This window comes from Myripristis murdjan, chromosome 18 (assembly GCF_902150065.1).
Source record: "Myripristis murdjan chromosome 18, fMyrMur1.1, whole genome shotgun sequence".
NCBI lineage: Eukaryota > Metazoa > Chordata > Actinopteri > Holocentriformes > Holocentridae > Myripristis > Myripristis murdjan.
The window spans coordinates 192,076-208,504 of record NC_043997.1 but is presented as its reverse complement, the minus strand read 5'-3'; positions in this window follow the sequence as shown (position 1 = coordinate 208,504).

Sequence of the window (16,429 nt, the reverse complement as noted above, 5' to 3'; positions counted from 1 at the left end):
CCAGGCCCCTTCCAGGATACCTGCAAGAGAAAAGAGCTGGTCTGTTGTTCCATGACCCGGACGAAAACCGCATTGCTCCTCTTCAATTTGAGGTTCGACTATCGGTTGAACCCTCCTCTCCAGCACCTTAGAGTAAACTTTCCCAGGGAAGCTGAGGAGTGTGATGCCTCTATAATTGGCGCACACCCTCTGGTCCCCTTTTTTAAACAGGGGAACCACCACCCCGGTCTGCCACTCCTTCGGTACTGCCCCAGCCTTCCACGCAGTGTTGAAGAGGTGTGTCATCCACGACAGCCCCTCAACACCCAGAGCTTTCGGCATTTCCAGACAGATCTCATCGATCCCCGGGGCCTTGCCACTGGGGAGCTGTTTAACTACCTCAGTGACTTCCTCCCTAGAGATTGACGCCGATCCCCCATCATCCTCCAGCTCTGCCTCTACCCTAGAGGGCGGGTTAGTTGGGTTGAGGAGTTCCTCAAAGTGCTCCTTCCACTGCCCGACAATGACCTCAGTTGAGGTCAACAGTGTCCCATCCCTGCTGTATACAGCCTGGATAGTCCCCTACTTCTCCCTCCTGAGGTGCTGGATGGTTTTCCAGAAGCACCTTGGTGCCGACTGAAAGTCCTTCTCCATATCTTCTCCGAACCTCTCCCACGTCCGCTGCTTTGCCTCCCCCACAGCTGCGGCTGCTGCCCTTTTGGCCTTTCAGTGCCTTGCAACTGCCTTGGGAGTCCCCCGGGACAACATATCCCGGAAGGCTTCCTTCTTCAGTTGGGCAGCTTCCCTGACCACCCGTGTCCACCACGATGTTTGAGGGTGTGGTTACCGCCCCTTGAGGCACCCAAGACCTTCAGACCACAGCTCACAACTGCAGCTTCAGCAGTGGAAGCTTTGAACATTGCCCACTCCAGTTCAATGTCCCCAGCCTCCACAGGGATGCGAGAAAAGCCCCGCCGGAGGTGGCAGTTGAAGGTACCGAGGTCTTCTCCAGACGTTCCCAATTCACCCTCACTATACACTTGGGCTTACCAGGTCTGTCCAAAGGCTCTGCCCCTCTCTTCACCCGAGTGTCCAGAACATATGGCCGCAGGTCAGATGATACAATTACAAAATCTATCATTGACCTTTGGCCAAGGGTGCTCTTGATCAGATCATTGAGGCCGTTCCTCCCAATAACATCCCTCCAGGTGTCTCCATCATTGCCCATGTGTGCACTGAAATCCCCCAGTAGGACTATGGAGTCCCCATACCGGAGTCCAATGTAGAACTCCATTCAGAGTCTCCAAGAAGGCCGAGTACTCTGAATTGCTGTTCGGTGCACAGGCACAGACAACAGTCAGAGTCGTCCCCCCCCCCACAACCTGTAGGCATAGGGAAGCCACCCTCTTGTCCGCAAGGGGGAACTCCAACACAGTGGCACTCAGCCGGGGACTTGTGAGTATCCCCACACCCGCCTGGCGCCTAACCCCCTGGGCAACTCCAGAGAAGAACAGAATCCAACCCTTATCCAGGAGTAAGGTTCCAGAGCCATGGCTGTGTGTAGAAGTAAGCCCAACCAGATCCAGCTGGTAGCACTCCACCTCCTGCACAAGCTCTGGCTCCTTCCCCCTCAGAGAAGTGACGTTCCACGTCCCCAGAGCCAGCTTCTGCCGCCTGGGTCTGGTCTGTCGAGGACCCCGACCTCCACTGCCACCTAACGGGCAGCGCACCCAACCCCAGCGGTTCTCATTGCAGGTGGTGGGCCTGTAGCGTGGTCGCTTCTGCGGGCTGGGCCCGGCCAGGCTCCATGGCTTGCGGCACTCGCAGACGGGCCCTCCTTCTGGGCCTGGCTCCAGAAGTGGGCCCCAGGCTTCCTCCGGGCAGGGTCACTCTTCCTCTTCCTCGTTTTTCCATGGGGTATTTATGAAAAAAAAAATAATTAAAAAACAAAGACAAAATGAAAGGTAACACTTTATAATAAGTACACACTATTAAGCATTAGTTAAGCATTAATAAATACTGAATTCATCATTTATAACCAGTGATGGGAGTAACGGCGTTATAAATAAACGGCGTTACTAACGGCGTTACTTTTATCAGTAACGCGTAATTAAAGAAATTACTGTTTCCCTCGTTACAACGCCGTTACTGACAATAAAATGCGCCATTACTAGGCTATAACTGAGCTCACTGATGTGGCTTCAACCGAGCATGCTCTCTGTCAGCAATCAGAGTTGCTTAAGCCCCGGACCTTTCTTCAAAAGCCCCAGATCTTTTAGCTTTATTATTATTATTATTATTATTATTATTATTATTTTATTATCCTATTCGAAAAATGTGTGTCTTGTGGAGAAAAAGCGGTGTGTCAATTTTCAAACCGGTCGGACTTTGCAGTTTTTCGTAACTTGTCAACATGCATGCAGAATGAGCACAAATTACAAGAAACATGCGTTCCCCGACAGCAGAGTGGATAGTATCTCCGCCTGCCATACAGAAGACCGGGGGTTCAATTCGCCACCTGGACAAGCTGGCATCACTACTTTAAACTATAATGAATTACTTTTTCAAAGTAACGTGCCTAACACTGACAATGATAGATGAAATTTGACAGCAATGTCCACACTGCAACAGCAATGTGCAAAAATATGTGCATTAATAAGAGGATTTAAGAAAAGAAAAAAAGTAATCGTAAAAATTACTTTCCCCAGTAATTGAATTACTCTTCTGCAGCAGTAATTGAGTAGTAATCAAAATTACTTTTTTACAGAAGTAATTAGTAATTGTAACTTATTAGTTTTGTGAGTAATTGGTCCCAATACTGTTTATAACGCATGAATACTCATTAGTATGCAGTTAATAAATGTTTTACTCATCATTTATAAGCACAGTAGTTATGGATTAGTAAACATTGAATTCATCATTTATAAAGCATGTTTCTGACATAAATACTCATTAGTATGTGGATTATAATCACAGTTGTAAATGTTTTACTCTTCATTAATAAGCTCATCTATATAAATGATGGATTCAGCATTTCTAAGTTAAGTATTACATCACTTACCCACCAGGTATTTAGGATTTGTCAGTGGTTTGTAAGATCATTTAGAAAGCCTATGTGTTCTGTTCTAGTTAGATATACTGTTTGTATTAGAGCCTAGTGTACTGTCTCTTTAAGAGACCTGAGTTTGCTGATCATGTGATCTCGCAAAATCTCATGAGAACCAGGAACTCTCACGATAGTTTAGTTCATGGAGGAAAGCAAGGACATGGCGGATCATGGCCGCATGTCGCTAGCATCTGGTTCCATCTGCTACATCCATGTGTGTTTTGGAGTATTGTCGGTATGTACATTGATGCTTGTTTCATGTGTGATATATAATCTACAGTTACGTTGGTTAGCAACATGTTTATACCTAAGATAAAATATTTTGCTGTTGTTTTATTTGTTGTTCATCCTCTGAGGCTGCTAAGGTGCTACTACATTTAAATATACACATTTTAATGTCCATACATTACCATATTGGAATAATATGCAGCATTTGTGTCAAATGTGTATTTTATTTGTACACAATGTGTTTGTTTGCTGTATTTGTTTCTCAGTTTTACCCTATCCTACGTCATCATTAAACGACGTTGAACTGAAGCTGAACGTCTTCATCGTGGTGATTGGGGAAGGAGTTATCTGTCTGTTGGTGCATGTAGGGCGCATGAGGGCAACAGAACACTATGTAAATAATGAAAAATCTATTTAGATGTACATGTCTGCATGTCTTGCTTAGCTTCGGGAATCGAGAGCTAACGCCTTCAGCTGCTAAGCTAAAGTTAGCTATCGTCCATGTGTGCCAGCAAACAAACACATACTGACCACCACTAGTTCCACTGACGGCCGTCGACTCTGATATATCCGTCTCCACACCGGCTTTCTTTTGAGCCTGCATCCGCCGGACGCGTCGATTCACCGCTCCGTCTCCATCTCTCCAGTCTGACCGCTACACTCGTACGTAAAGCGTTGCCACCTGCCACGTCATCATGTTGATGACGTGCTGAGAGCGGGATTGCAAACTTTGCTACATTACCAGAGCCCGTCTACGCCGAGCCTTGCCACTCTCCATTAACCCCCATTGTATCAAAATTGGGCGCAGTTCCACCGTAATTCCACTGGGAGTGATGGCGGGCGAGTGCAGAATGAATGGGGCTCTATAGAGCTAGAAGGCTAAATTTGTCTCTTACTCCTGTTTATGGTTGAAAAATCCCAAAAACTGTTGTAGTTTCTGAAAGTTCAATATGGATTATAGGTTAAAAGTGAAATTAGCGAGAACTTAATATCCTTTCGATTTCATTAAATTAAAAATATATCTCGGTCATTCTTAATAAAAGAAAAAATGCCGCGAAGGTGTGCTGTATTTAATCATTCAAATGGTGGGAAAGGATGGTCATTCTTTTCATTTCCAAAGGACGAAATAAGGTACCGTTCTTGCTCTTGTATGAATGAACCAGACTTAAAGGGAAAGATTACGAAAGCTTGAGTGCATGACCTATCCACGTTGCGCGCTAGCAAGTGTTGGGACTCTAGCATTTAATTTGCCTTAATATATTGCTCCATACAGAGTTTTGTTAATGATTTACCAACTTCAACATCTACTGTAGACTGTATAGGTTTGCCTATGCCATGGGCCTTGCACGGAAAAGTCTACACTGCTTCTCATTGGTTGCTGTTCATTCAATGATCTTTAGAGATAGGTTTGTTGTAAGCCATTGTATTTAATTTTAGTTCATTTAAATTAATTTTAAATTAAATAAAAATTGTATTTAATTTATTGAATACATTCAATTATTAACTAACATCCCATAAACTAACACTCACATTGAAACAGTAATAAAAACCTTGCAATGAGGCAAGTTTATTCATAGTTCAGAGGGGGAAAAAAGGCATCAAAACATTCAGAAAAAGAACTTCTTTATTCTGAACTGAACAAAAAAACAAACAAGTGGAGGACAGAACAATAAGCAATAACATATGTGTATGTAACATATGTATATGTGATAACATACACTATATTACCAAAAGTATTCGCTCACCTGCCTTTACTCATACTATGAACTGAAGTGCCATCCCATTCCTAAGCCATAGAATTCAATATGATGTCAGTCCACCTTTTGCAGCTATTACAGCTTCAACTCTTCTGGGAAGACTGTCCACAAGGTTGAGGAGAGTGTTTATAGGAATTTTTGACCATTCTTCCAAAAGCGCATTGGTGAGGTCACACACTGATGTTGGTCGAGAAGGCCTGGCTCTCAGTCTCCGCTCTAATTCATCCCAAAGGTGTTCTATCGGGTTCAGGTCAGGACTCTGTGCAGGCCAGTCAAGTTCATCCACACCAGACTCTGTCATCCATGTCTTTATGGACCTTGCTTTGTGCACTGGTGCACAGTCATGTTGGAAGAGGAAGGGGCCCGCTCCAAACTGTTCCCACAAGGTTGGGAGCATGGAATTGTCCAAAATGTTTTGGTATCCTGAAGCATTCAAAGTTCCTTTCACTGGAACTAAGGGGCCAAGCCCAGCTCCTGAAAAACAACCCCACACCATAATTCCTCCTCCACCAAATTTCACAGTCGGCACAATGCAGTCTGAAATGTACCGTTCTCCTGGCAACCTCCAAACCCAGACTCGTCCATCAGATTGCCAGATGGAAAAGCGTGATTCATCACTCCAGAGAACGCGTCTCCACTGCTCTAGAGGCCAGTGGCGGCGTGCTTTACACCATTGCATCCGACGCTTTGCATTGCACTTGGTGATGTGTGGCTTGGCTGCAGCTGCTCGGCCATGGAAACCCATTCCATGAAGCTCTCTGCGTACTGTACTTGGGCTAATCTGAAGGTCACATGAAGTTTGTAGCTCTGTAGCAATTGACTGTGCAGAAAGTCGGCGACCTCTTTGCACTATGCGCTTCAGCATCCGCTGACCCCTCTCCGTCACTTTACGTGGCCTACCACTTCGTGGCTGAGTTGCTGTTGTTCCCAAACGCTTCCATTTTGTTCTAATAGAGCTGACAGTTGACTGTGGAATATTTAGGAGCGAGGAAATTTCACGACTGGATTTGTTGCACAGGTGGCATCCTATGACAGTTCCACGCTGGAATTCACTGAGCTCCTGAGAGCGGCCCATTCTTTCACAAATGTCTTGTTTCACAGTCTGCATGCCTGAGTGCTTGATTTTATACACCTGTGGCCAGGCCAAGTGATTAGGACACCTGATTCTGAATGGGTGAGCGAATACTTTTGGTAATATAGTGTATATATATGTAACTATTAGACATTCTCTGGTCTGGTCTCCGTAGATGGACTCTGGAATTTGATTGATGCTTTTATTGTCATTGCACATTTCCATACAACAAAATTTTAATTTGAGAGCAGTCCTAATCATCATAGCAGCGCTCATTAATAAATAGACACTCATAAAAACACTAAAAACCTAAACATAAAAACATATCAATGTAAAGTGCAGTGCTTATTGCCGCAGTCCACGTCAGGCTTCCATCAGGGCTTTCACTACTCTAGGGAAGAAGCTGGTTCTCAGTCTCTCAGTTCGTGCCCTCATGATCCTGAGTCTGCCAGAGGAGAGGGTGTCAAAGAGACATTTTCCGGGGTGTGTATTGTCAGACCTGATTTTTTTGGCTCTGGTCCTCAGCCGGACTGAGTAGAGCTGTTCCAGGGGTGGGAGGGGGGCGCCGATGATTTTGTGAGCTGTCTTAATGATTCACTGCAGATCTCTCCTTTCCTCCACGGTACAGCTGGAGAACCACACCGTGCACCCATAGGTCAACACACTCTCTATGGTGCACTGATCCGTGGTAACCCAGCTTTCCTGAGGGTGTGCAGGAAGAAGAGTCTCTGCTGGGCCTTTTTTACCAGCTCTTTGGTGTTTGCTCTCCATGTCAGGTTCCTAGAGAGATGAACACCCAGATATTTGAAGCTTCCCACCTGTTCAACTTCATCTCCGTCAATCACCAGACTGGCGTGTGTTGTTGTTCCGTCGTTTCTCCTGCAGTCCACAACCAGCTCCTTCGTTTTGGTGGTGTTTAGGAGCAGGTCGTTGTTGTGACACCAGGATGTGAAAGCCTGGACCTTCTCTCTGTAGGCTGCCTCGTTGTTGTTAGTCATCAACCCCACCACTGCTGTGTCATCTGCAAACTTGTATCTGTAGTTTGTTTTATGAATTGAGGTGCAATCGTGTGTGAAAAGTGAGTAGAGGAGTGTACTGAGAACACAGCCTTGGGGGTTGCCTGTATTGAGGATGGTGGCTGAGGAGCTCAGGTTTCCGAGTCTCACATGCTGGGGTCTGCTGGAAAGGAAGTTTTGAATCTAGCTGCAGAGATGGTAGTCCTGGCCTAGTGACATCAGCTTGTTGACCAGCTTGCACGGCTTGATTGTGTTAAAGGTGGAGCTAAAATCAACAAACAGCATCCTCACGTACGTGTTGGGGTTCTCCAGGTGTGTGAGGGCAGTGTGGAGCAGGAGTGATATGGCATCCTCGGTGCATCTGTTGGTTTTGTACGCAAACTGGTACGAGTCCAGGTAAGCAGGAATGGAGGCCTTGATGTATTTCATTCTCTCGAAGTCTCTCGAAGCATTTCATGATAATCGGCGTAAGTGCAACAGGACGATACTCATTTAAGCATGTGACTGCTGAATGCTTCGGGACAGGGATGATGGTCACCGTCTTCAAGCAGGTGGGGACTGTGGCCTCTTCCAGAGACCTGTTAAATATGTCAGTGAAGACAGCTGCAAGTTGGTGAGCGTATGCCTTTAAGACACGACCTGAGACTCCGTCCGAGCCTGTTGCCTTCCTGGCATTGATGTTAAACAGGGCCTGCCTGACCTGGTACTGGTGCAATACCAGTGGCTGCCTCTCTTCCTGGGGGGTGCTGATGGTGTATGAGGTGTGTTGGTTGTATGTGAAGGGGGTGGGGGTTTTTGGAGGGCTGGAGGTGGAGGTGGCGCTCCCACACTGCTGGTGTCTCGGTCAAACCGGGAAAAGAAGGTGTTCAGCTGATCCGGGAAGGAGGGGGCGACTCGAGAGGGCAGGGTGGGAGTTTGTCTGTAGTTGGTGATTGTTTAGACCCCCCCTGCCACATGCTGGGGTTGTTGTTGTCCTTGAAATGCTTTTGAAATGCCTTCAAATCGCCGTAAAGCAGCACCTCTCGCGATATGAAATGTGTGGCGTCATCACACTTTTTGAACGGCTTTTTAGAACAGATAGGTGAACTTAAAAAATCCAATATTCAGCTGAGTGTATTTTTTTAGCCCCCCCTTTTGAAAACAGTATTCAAATTACTTGACAAAAATTATTTCCAGAGAAAAGTGGATTTTTAGGGGTGTATCCCCATAGACTCCCATTCATTCTGCACTCACCCGCGAGCGCCCTCACATGGACAGAGACGTGTTTCCGAGACCCGGAAGTAAGATGAGAGTGGCACCTCTCCCTGTGTTAGAGATTCTCTGACATTACAAAATTTGCTGTACTTACACTTCCACTGTTGGTGTTTTTATCCAGCCATGCTTTTCTTTTTTCAGTTGTACAGTTACAATATGTTGGGAAGTTGCAATAAATATCAGTGCAATATGTTCTCTGTCCCTGTGTTGTGTCTCTCCTTGGTCTGGAACTTCTGTGAGTTTTGAGGCATTGCCAGCCTTGAAATCACATTTGTAAATGCTTAATAAGGCATAGATAGTCCCCACTTTAGATGAGCTCACACAAAATGTTTAATTAACGAGTAGTAAGTGCTTTGTAACTGCCCGAATTCATGAATTCCTGCATTAATAACTGTTTATAAGCCATCCATTGGAAATGGAATTTGTGAGATTTTATAAAACATCTACTAACACACTCACTAACCATTAGTACATGTCTGAATAGTGGAGCATGCAGACATGTACATCTAATAGACTGTTCATTATTTACACAGGCTTTCTAAATGATCTTACCAACCACTGACAAATCCTAAATACCTGGTGGGTAAGTGATGTAATACTTAGAAATGCTGAATCCATCATTTATATAGATGAGCTTATTAATGAAGAGTAAAACATTTACAACTGTGATTATAAACCACATACTAATGAGTATTTATGTCAGAAACATGCTTTATAAATGATGAATTCAGTGTTTACTAATCCATAACTACTGTGCCTATAAATGATGAGTAAAACATTTATAACTGTGTTATAAACTACATACTAATGAGTATTCATGTGTTATATATGATGAATTCAATATTTATTAATGCTTAACTAATGCTTAACTTATTATAAAGTGTTACCGAAACTTTTTAGAAGGTTTAAGGCTTCAGCAGGTTTCGTGCTAACCCCGACCCGAACCCTCCAGCGACCAAACTGGTGTTCTGGTTCGTCCGACAGAGACTCTGAGCCTCAAACTGTCCTGAGATCAGAGCTCAACGTAACCGTTACTTCCTGGTGTTTACTTCCTGGTGTTTACTTCCTGGTGTTTACTTCATGGTGTTTACTTCCTGGTGTTTACTTCATGGTGTTTACTTCCTGGTGTTTACTTCATGGTGTTTACTTCATGGTGTTTACTTCCTGGTGTTTACTTCATGGTGTTTACTTCCTGGTGTTTACTTCCTGGTGTTTACTTCCTGGTGTTTACTTCATGGTGTTTACTTCCTGGTGTTTACTTCCTGGTGTTTACTTCCTGGTGTTTACTTCATGGTGTTTACTTCCTGGTGTTTACTTCATGGTGTTTACTTCATGGTGTTTACTTCCTGGTGTTTACTTCATGGTGTTTACTTCCTGGTGTTTACTTCCTGGTGTTTACTTCCTGGTGTTTACTTCATGGTGTTTACTTACTGGTGTTTACTTACTGGTGTTTACTTCCTGGTGTTTACTTACTGGTGTTTACTTACTGGTGTTTACTTCCTGGTGTTTACTTCATGGTGTTTACTTACTGGTGTTTACTTCCTGGTGTTTACTTACTGGTGTTTACTTACTGGTGTTTACTTCCTGGTGTTTACTTCATGGTGTTTACTTCATGGTGTTTACTTCCTGGTGTTTACTTCATGGTGTTTACTTACTGGTGTTTACTTCATGGTGTTTACTTCCTGGTGTTTACTTCATGGTGTTTACTTACTGGTGTTTACTTCCTGGTGTTTACTTCATGGTGTTTACTTACTGGTGTTTACTTCATGGTGTTTACTTACTGGTGTTTACTTCCTGGTGTTTACTTCCTGGTGTTTACTTCATGGTGTTTACTTACTGGTGTTTACTTCATGGTGTTTACTTCCAGGGGCCCGTTGCACAAAAGTAGGATTAAGACATCCGGGATAAGAGAGTGAGCCGAGCTCAACGAATCCAAAACAAGAGCGTCCAGGCTCAATTGGTTGCACAAAGACCAAGCCAGGATCAGCAGACACGGATTCATCAAGCAGCTGAAACCGATCCTGGATCAGTGCGCGCACGCGGCTTCCTCAGTAGACCCCGCCATCGATCACAGATTCACCGATCCACCATGGCAGCGAGAGCAGCGTATTTCCCCCCCTCTGAGGCAGAAATCCTTATGGAGGCTTATGAGGAGGTGAAAGATCAAATAAAAAAGAAGGACAACACGGCCACTGTTATCAACAACGAGAGAAAGCGTGGAAAAGTACTGCAGACCGCCTGAATGCGTAAGTAGTGCGCAAATACACACTCACTGTTCCGCTGAAACCATCACAATTACAATCCAAATAGTTAATTAACATCTCCGAAAACGTAGTTGTACTCTGATTATTAATCAGTTGAAATTGTAAGTGAAATTGACTGCAGATGTGAGTGAAATTGTGTAAATGTAACTCCATCAGACTGTATAATAATTTGACAAATAGATGAGCTCACTGACTGAATTGAATTTCACTTTAGGATAAATAAAGTTCCTTTTATGTTATCCTTATATTTGCCCCTCATGCCTCATGCTACCTCCAGGAGCAGCTGCTCAGCTGACCTGAGGCACCAGGCAGGAGCGTAAGGTTTGAGTAAAGCAGAGAGGTAGGGCGGGGCGAGGCCATTTAAAGATTTAAAAACAAATAAAAGAATCTTAAAATGAACCCTAAAGTGCACAGGCAGCCAGTGGAGGGAGGTCAGAATGGGCGTTATGTGCTCCCTCTTTCGTGGGTTAGGGTTACTTCCGTTTTCTTTTCGTTAAAATTTTAAAAGTTTAGGGCCATCCAAGCTTTGATGTCATCCAGGCATGACAGAAGCGGTTTGATTGAAAAGGCATCTCTTTTCTTCAGGGGGACATATATCTGACTGTCATCAGCATAACAGCGGAAAGAGACACCATGTTAGCCAACATGAGCTACTGAGAACCCCGCTCCTTTTAGCTAGCCGGCGTTAGCTGACATTAGCTAGCGAGAACCCCGCTCCTCTTAGCTAGCTGACGTTAGCCAACATGAGCTAGCGAGAACCCCGCTCCTTTTAGCTAGCTGATGTTAGCCAACATTGTGTTTGCTAACCTTAACCGAGTAGATAATGACAGCTAAGCTAATGAAAGCTAATGTCAGTGGCTAATGCTAACGTCTGATGAGTTAAGACAGACTGACAACAACAACAACAACAACAACAACAACAACATGTCTCAGAAACATGTTGTCCTAGCAACAGCTGCCACACCCACACGCTGATCTCTGATTGGCTGCTGTCAGATTATCAAACTCATGCTGAAGAACACGACGGGTTCTGTTGTGCTGTTCTGTACAGAACAAAACAAACAACAAACAAAACACAAAAACAGCAGAAACACAACAACAACAACACTGGAAACAAAATAAAAACACAAATGACAACAGAACACAAACTGTGTTCTACTGTTCTTCAGCTCTGTTCTTTAACTCTGTTCTTTAACTCTGTTCTCTAACTCTGTTCTCTAACTCTGTTCTCTAACTCTGTTCTTTAACTCTGTTCTTTAGCTCTGTTCTCTATCTCTGTTCTTTAACTCTGTTCTTTAACTCTGTTCTCTAACTCTGTTCTTTAACTCTGTTCTTTAACTCTTTTCTTTAACTCTGTTCTCTAACTCTGTTCTCTAACTGTTCTTTAACTCTGTTCTCTAACTATGTTCTGTAACTGTTCTTTAGCTCTGTTCTCTAACTATGTTCTGTAACTCTGTTCTTTAACTCTGTTCTCTGTGTTCTTTAGCTCTGTTCTTTAACTCTGTTCTCTAACTCTGTTCTTTAACTCTGTTCTCTAACTCTGTTCTCTAACTCTGTTCTCTAACTCTGTTCTCTGTGTTCTTTAGCTCTGTTCTTTAACTCTGTTTTCTAACTCTGTTCTTTAACTCTGTTCTTTAACTGTTCTCTAACTCTTCTTTAACTCTGTTCTCTAACTCTGTTTTCTAACTCTGTTCTTTAGCTCTGTTCTTAAACTTTGTTTTTTAACTCTGTTCTTTAACTCTGTTCTCTGACTCTGTTTTTTATCTTTTCTCTAACTCTGTTCTTTAGCTCCGTTCTCTAACTCTTTTTTTAACGCTGTTCTTTAACTCTGGTCTTTAGCTCCGTTCTCTAACCCTGTTCTCTGACTCTGTTGTCTAACTCTGTTCTTTAACTCTGTTCCTTAACTCTGTTCTGTAACTCTGTTCTTTAGCTCTGTTCTTTAACTCTGTTCTCTAACTCTGTTCTTTAACTCTGTTCTTTAACTCTGTTCTCTAACTCTGTTCTTTAACTCTGTTCTCTGTGTTCTTTAGCTCTGTTCTTTAACTCTGTTCTCTAACTCAGTTCTTTAACTCTGTTTTTTAGCTCTGATCTCTAACTCTGTTCTCTAACTCTATTCTTTAACTCTGTTCTTTAACTCTGTTTTCTAACTCTGTTCTCTAACTCTGTTCTTTAACTCTGTTCTCTAATCCTGTTCTCTCTGTTCTTTCTGTTCTCTAACTCTGTTCTTTAACTCTGTTCTCTAACTCTGTTTTTTATCTTTTCTCTAACTCTGTTCTTTAGCTCCGTTCTCTAACTCTTTTTTTTTTTAACTCTGTTCTTTAACTCTGGTCTTTAGCTCCGTTCTCTAACTCTGTTCTCTGACTCTGTTGTCTAACTCTGTTCTTTAACTCTGTTCTCTAACTCTGTTCTTTAACTCTGTTCTCTAACTCTGTTCTTTAACTCTGTTCTGTGTTCTTTAGCTCTGTTCTTTAACTCTGTTCTCTAACTCTGTTCTTTAACTCTGTTCTTTAACTCTGTTCTCTAACTCTGTTATTTAACTCTGTTCTCTAACTCTGTTCTTGAACTCTGTTCTCTAACTCTGTTCTCTCTGTTCTTTCTGTTCTCTAACTCTGTTCTCTAACTCTGTTCTCTCGCTCTGTTATTTAACTCTGTTCTCTAACTCTGTTCTTTAACTCTGTTCTCTAACTCTGTTTTTTATCTGTTCTCTAACTCTGTTCTTTAACTCTGTTCTTTAACTCTGTTCTCTAACTCTGTTTTTTATCTTTTCTCTAACTCTGTTCTTTAGCTCCGTTCTCTAACTCTTTTTTTTTAACTCTGTTCTTTAACTCTGTTCTCTAACTCTGTTCTTTAACTCTGTTCTCTAACTCTGTTCTCTAACTCTGTTCTTTAACTCTGTTCTCTGTGTTCTTTAGCTCTGTTCTTTAACTCTGTTCTCTGTGTTCTCTAACTCTGTTATTTAACTCTGTTCTCTAACTCTGTTCTTGAACTCTGTTCTCTAACTCTGTTCTCTCTGTTCTTTCTGTTCTCTAACTCTGTTCTCTAACTCTGTTCTCTCGCTCTGTTAACTCTGTTCTCTAACTCTGTTCTTTAACTCTGTTCTCTAACTCTGTTTTTTATCTGTTCTCTAACTCTGTTCTTTAACTCTGTTCTTTAACTCTGTTCTCTAACTCTGTTTTTTATCTTTTCTCTAACTCTGTTCTTTAGCTCCGTTCTCTAACTTTTTGTTTTTTTAAACTCCGTTCTCTAACTCTGTTCTCTGACTCTGTTGTCTAACTCTATTCTTTAACTCTGTTCTCTAACTCTGTTCTCTAACTTTGTTCTTTAACTCTGTTCTCTAACTCTGTTCTCTAACTCTGTTCTTTAACTCTGTTCTCTGTGTTCTTTAGCTCTGTTCTTTAACTCTGTTCTCTGTGTTCTCTAACTCTGTTCTTTAACTCTGTTCTTTAACTCTGTTCTCTAACTCTGTTCTTTAACTCTGTTCTCTAACTCTGTTCTCTCTGTTCTTTCTGTTCTCTAACTCTGTTCTCTAACTCTGTTCTCTCGCTCTGTTCTTTAACTCTGTTCTCTAACTCTGTTCTTTAACTCTGTTCTCTAACTCTGTTTTTTATTTTTCTCTAACTCTGTTCTTTAGCTCCGTTCTCTAACTCTTTTTTTTTTTAACTCTGTTCTTTAACTCTGGTCTTTAGCTCCGTTCTCTAACTCTGTTCTCTGACTCTGTTGTCTAACTCTATTCTTTAACTCTGTTCTCTAAGTCTGTTCTTTAACTCTGTTCTCTAACTCTGTTCTCTAACTCTGTTCTTTAACTCTGTTCTCTGTGTTTTCTAACTCTGTTCTCTAACTGTGTTCTTTAACTCTGTTCTCTAACTCTGTTCTCTGTGTTCTTTCTGTTCTCTAACTCTGTTCTCTAACTCTGTTCTCTCGCTCTGTTCTTTAGCTCTGTTTTTTAACTCTGTTCTTTAACTCTGTTCTCTAACTTTGTTCTTTAACTCTGCTCTCTAACTCTGTTCTTTAGCTCTGTTCTCTAACTCTGTTCTCTGTGTTCTTTAGCTCTGTTCTTTAACTCTGTTCTCTAACTCTGTTCTTTAGCTCTGTTCTTTAACCTTGTTCTTTAACTCTGTTCTGTAACTCTGTTCTTTAACTCTGTTCCTACTGTTCCTTAACTCTGTTCTTTAACTCTGTTCTCTAACTCTGTTCTTTAGTTCTTTATCTCTGTTCTTTAGCTCTGTTCTTTAACCCTGTTCTTTAACTCTGTTCTCTAACTCTGTTTTTTTAACTCTGTTCTGTAACTCTGTTCTTTAACTCTGTTCCTACTGTTCTTTAACTCTGTTCTTTAACTCTGTTACAGCTGTTCCTTACCTCTGTTCTTTAACTCTGTTCTTTAACTCTGTTCCGACTGTTCCTTATCTCTGTTCTCTAACTCTGTTCTTTAACTCTGTTCCGACTGTTCCTTAACTCTGTTCTCTAACTCTGTTCTTTAACTCTGTTCTCTAACTCTGTTCTTTAGCTCTGTTCTTTAACTCTCTTCTCTAACTCTGTTCTCTAACTCTGTTCTTTAACTCTGTTCTCTAACTCTGTTCTCTAACTCTGTTCTTTAACTCTGTTCTCCAACTCTGTCCTTTAACTCTGTTCTCTAACTCTGTTCTCTAACTCTGTTCTCTGTGTTCTTTAGCTCTGTTCTTTAACTCTGTTCTCTAACTCTGTTCTTTAACTCTGTTCTTTAGCTTTGTTCTTTAACTCTGTTCTGTAACTCTGTTCTTTAACTCTGTTCTCTAACTCTGTTCTTTAGTTCTTTATCTCTGTTCTTTAGCTCTGTTCTTTAACCCTGTTCTTTAACTCTTTTCTCTAACTCTGTTTTTTAACTCTGTTCTTTAACTCTGTTCCAACTGTTCCTTACCTCTGTTCTTTAACTCTGTTCTTTAACTCTGTTCCGACTGTTCCTTAACTCTGTTCTCTAACTCTGTTCTTTAACTCTGTTCCGACTGTTCCTTAACTCTGTTCTTTAACTCTGTTCTCTAACTCTGTTCTTTAGCTCTGTTCTTTAACTCTGTTCTCTAACTCTGTTATTTAGCTCTGTTCTCTAACTTTGTTCTTGAACTCTGTTCTCTAACTCTGTTCTCTCTGTTCTTTCTGTTCTCTAACTCTGTTCTCTAACTCTGTTCTCTCGCTCTGTTATTTAACTCTGTTCTCTAACTCTGTTCTCTAACTCTGTTCTTTAACTCTGTTCTCTAACTCTGTTTTTTATCTGTTCTCTAACTCTGTTCTTTAACTCTGTTCTCTAACTCTGTTCTCTAACTCTGTTCTCTAACTCTGTTCTTTAACTCTGTTCTCTAACTCTGTTTTTTATCTGTTCTCTAACTCTGTTCTTTAACTCTGTTCTTTAACTCTCTTCTCTAACCCTGTTCTCTAACTCTGTTCTTTAACTCTGTTCCTTAACTCTGTTCTCTAACTCTGTTCTCTAACCCTGTTCTCTAACTCTGTTCTCTAACTCTGTTCTTTAACTCTGTTCTCTAACTCTGTTCTTTAACTCTGTTCTTTAATTCTGTTCTCTAACTCTGTTCTTTAACTCTGTTCTTTAGCTGTGTTGTCTAACTCTGTTCTCTAACTCTGTTCTTTAACTCTTTTCTCTGTCCTCGTCCTCGTACAGGTTCTCTGCATCTGGGTTCCTCCTCCTGGTTCCAGCTGTGTTGTGGCTGTTTCCTCAGCAGCTGTGCTCTGTGTCTACCTGGAGACTGATGATGTCACAGAAAGCTGTG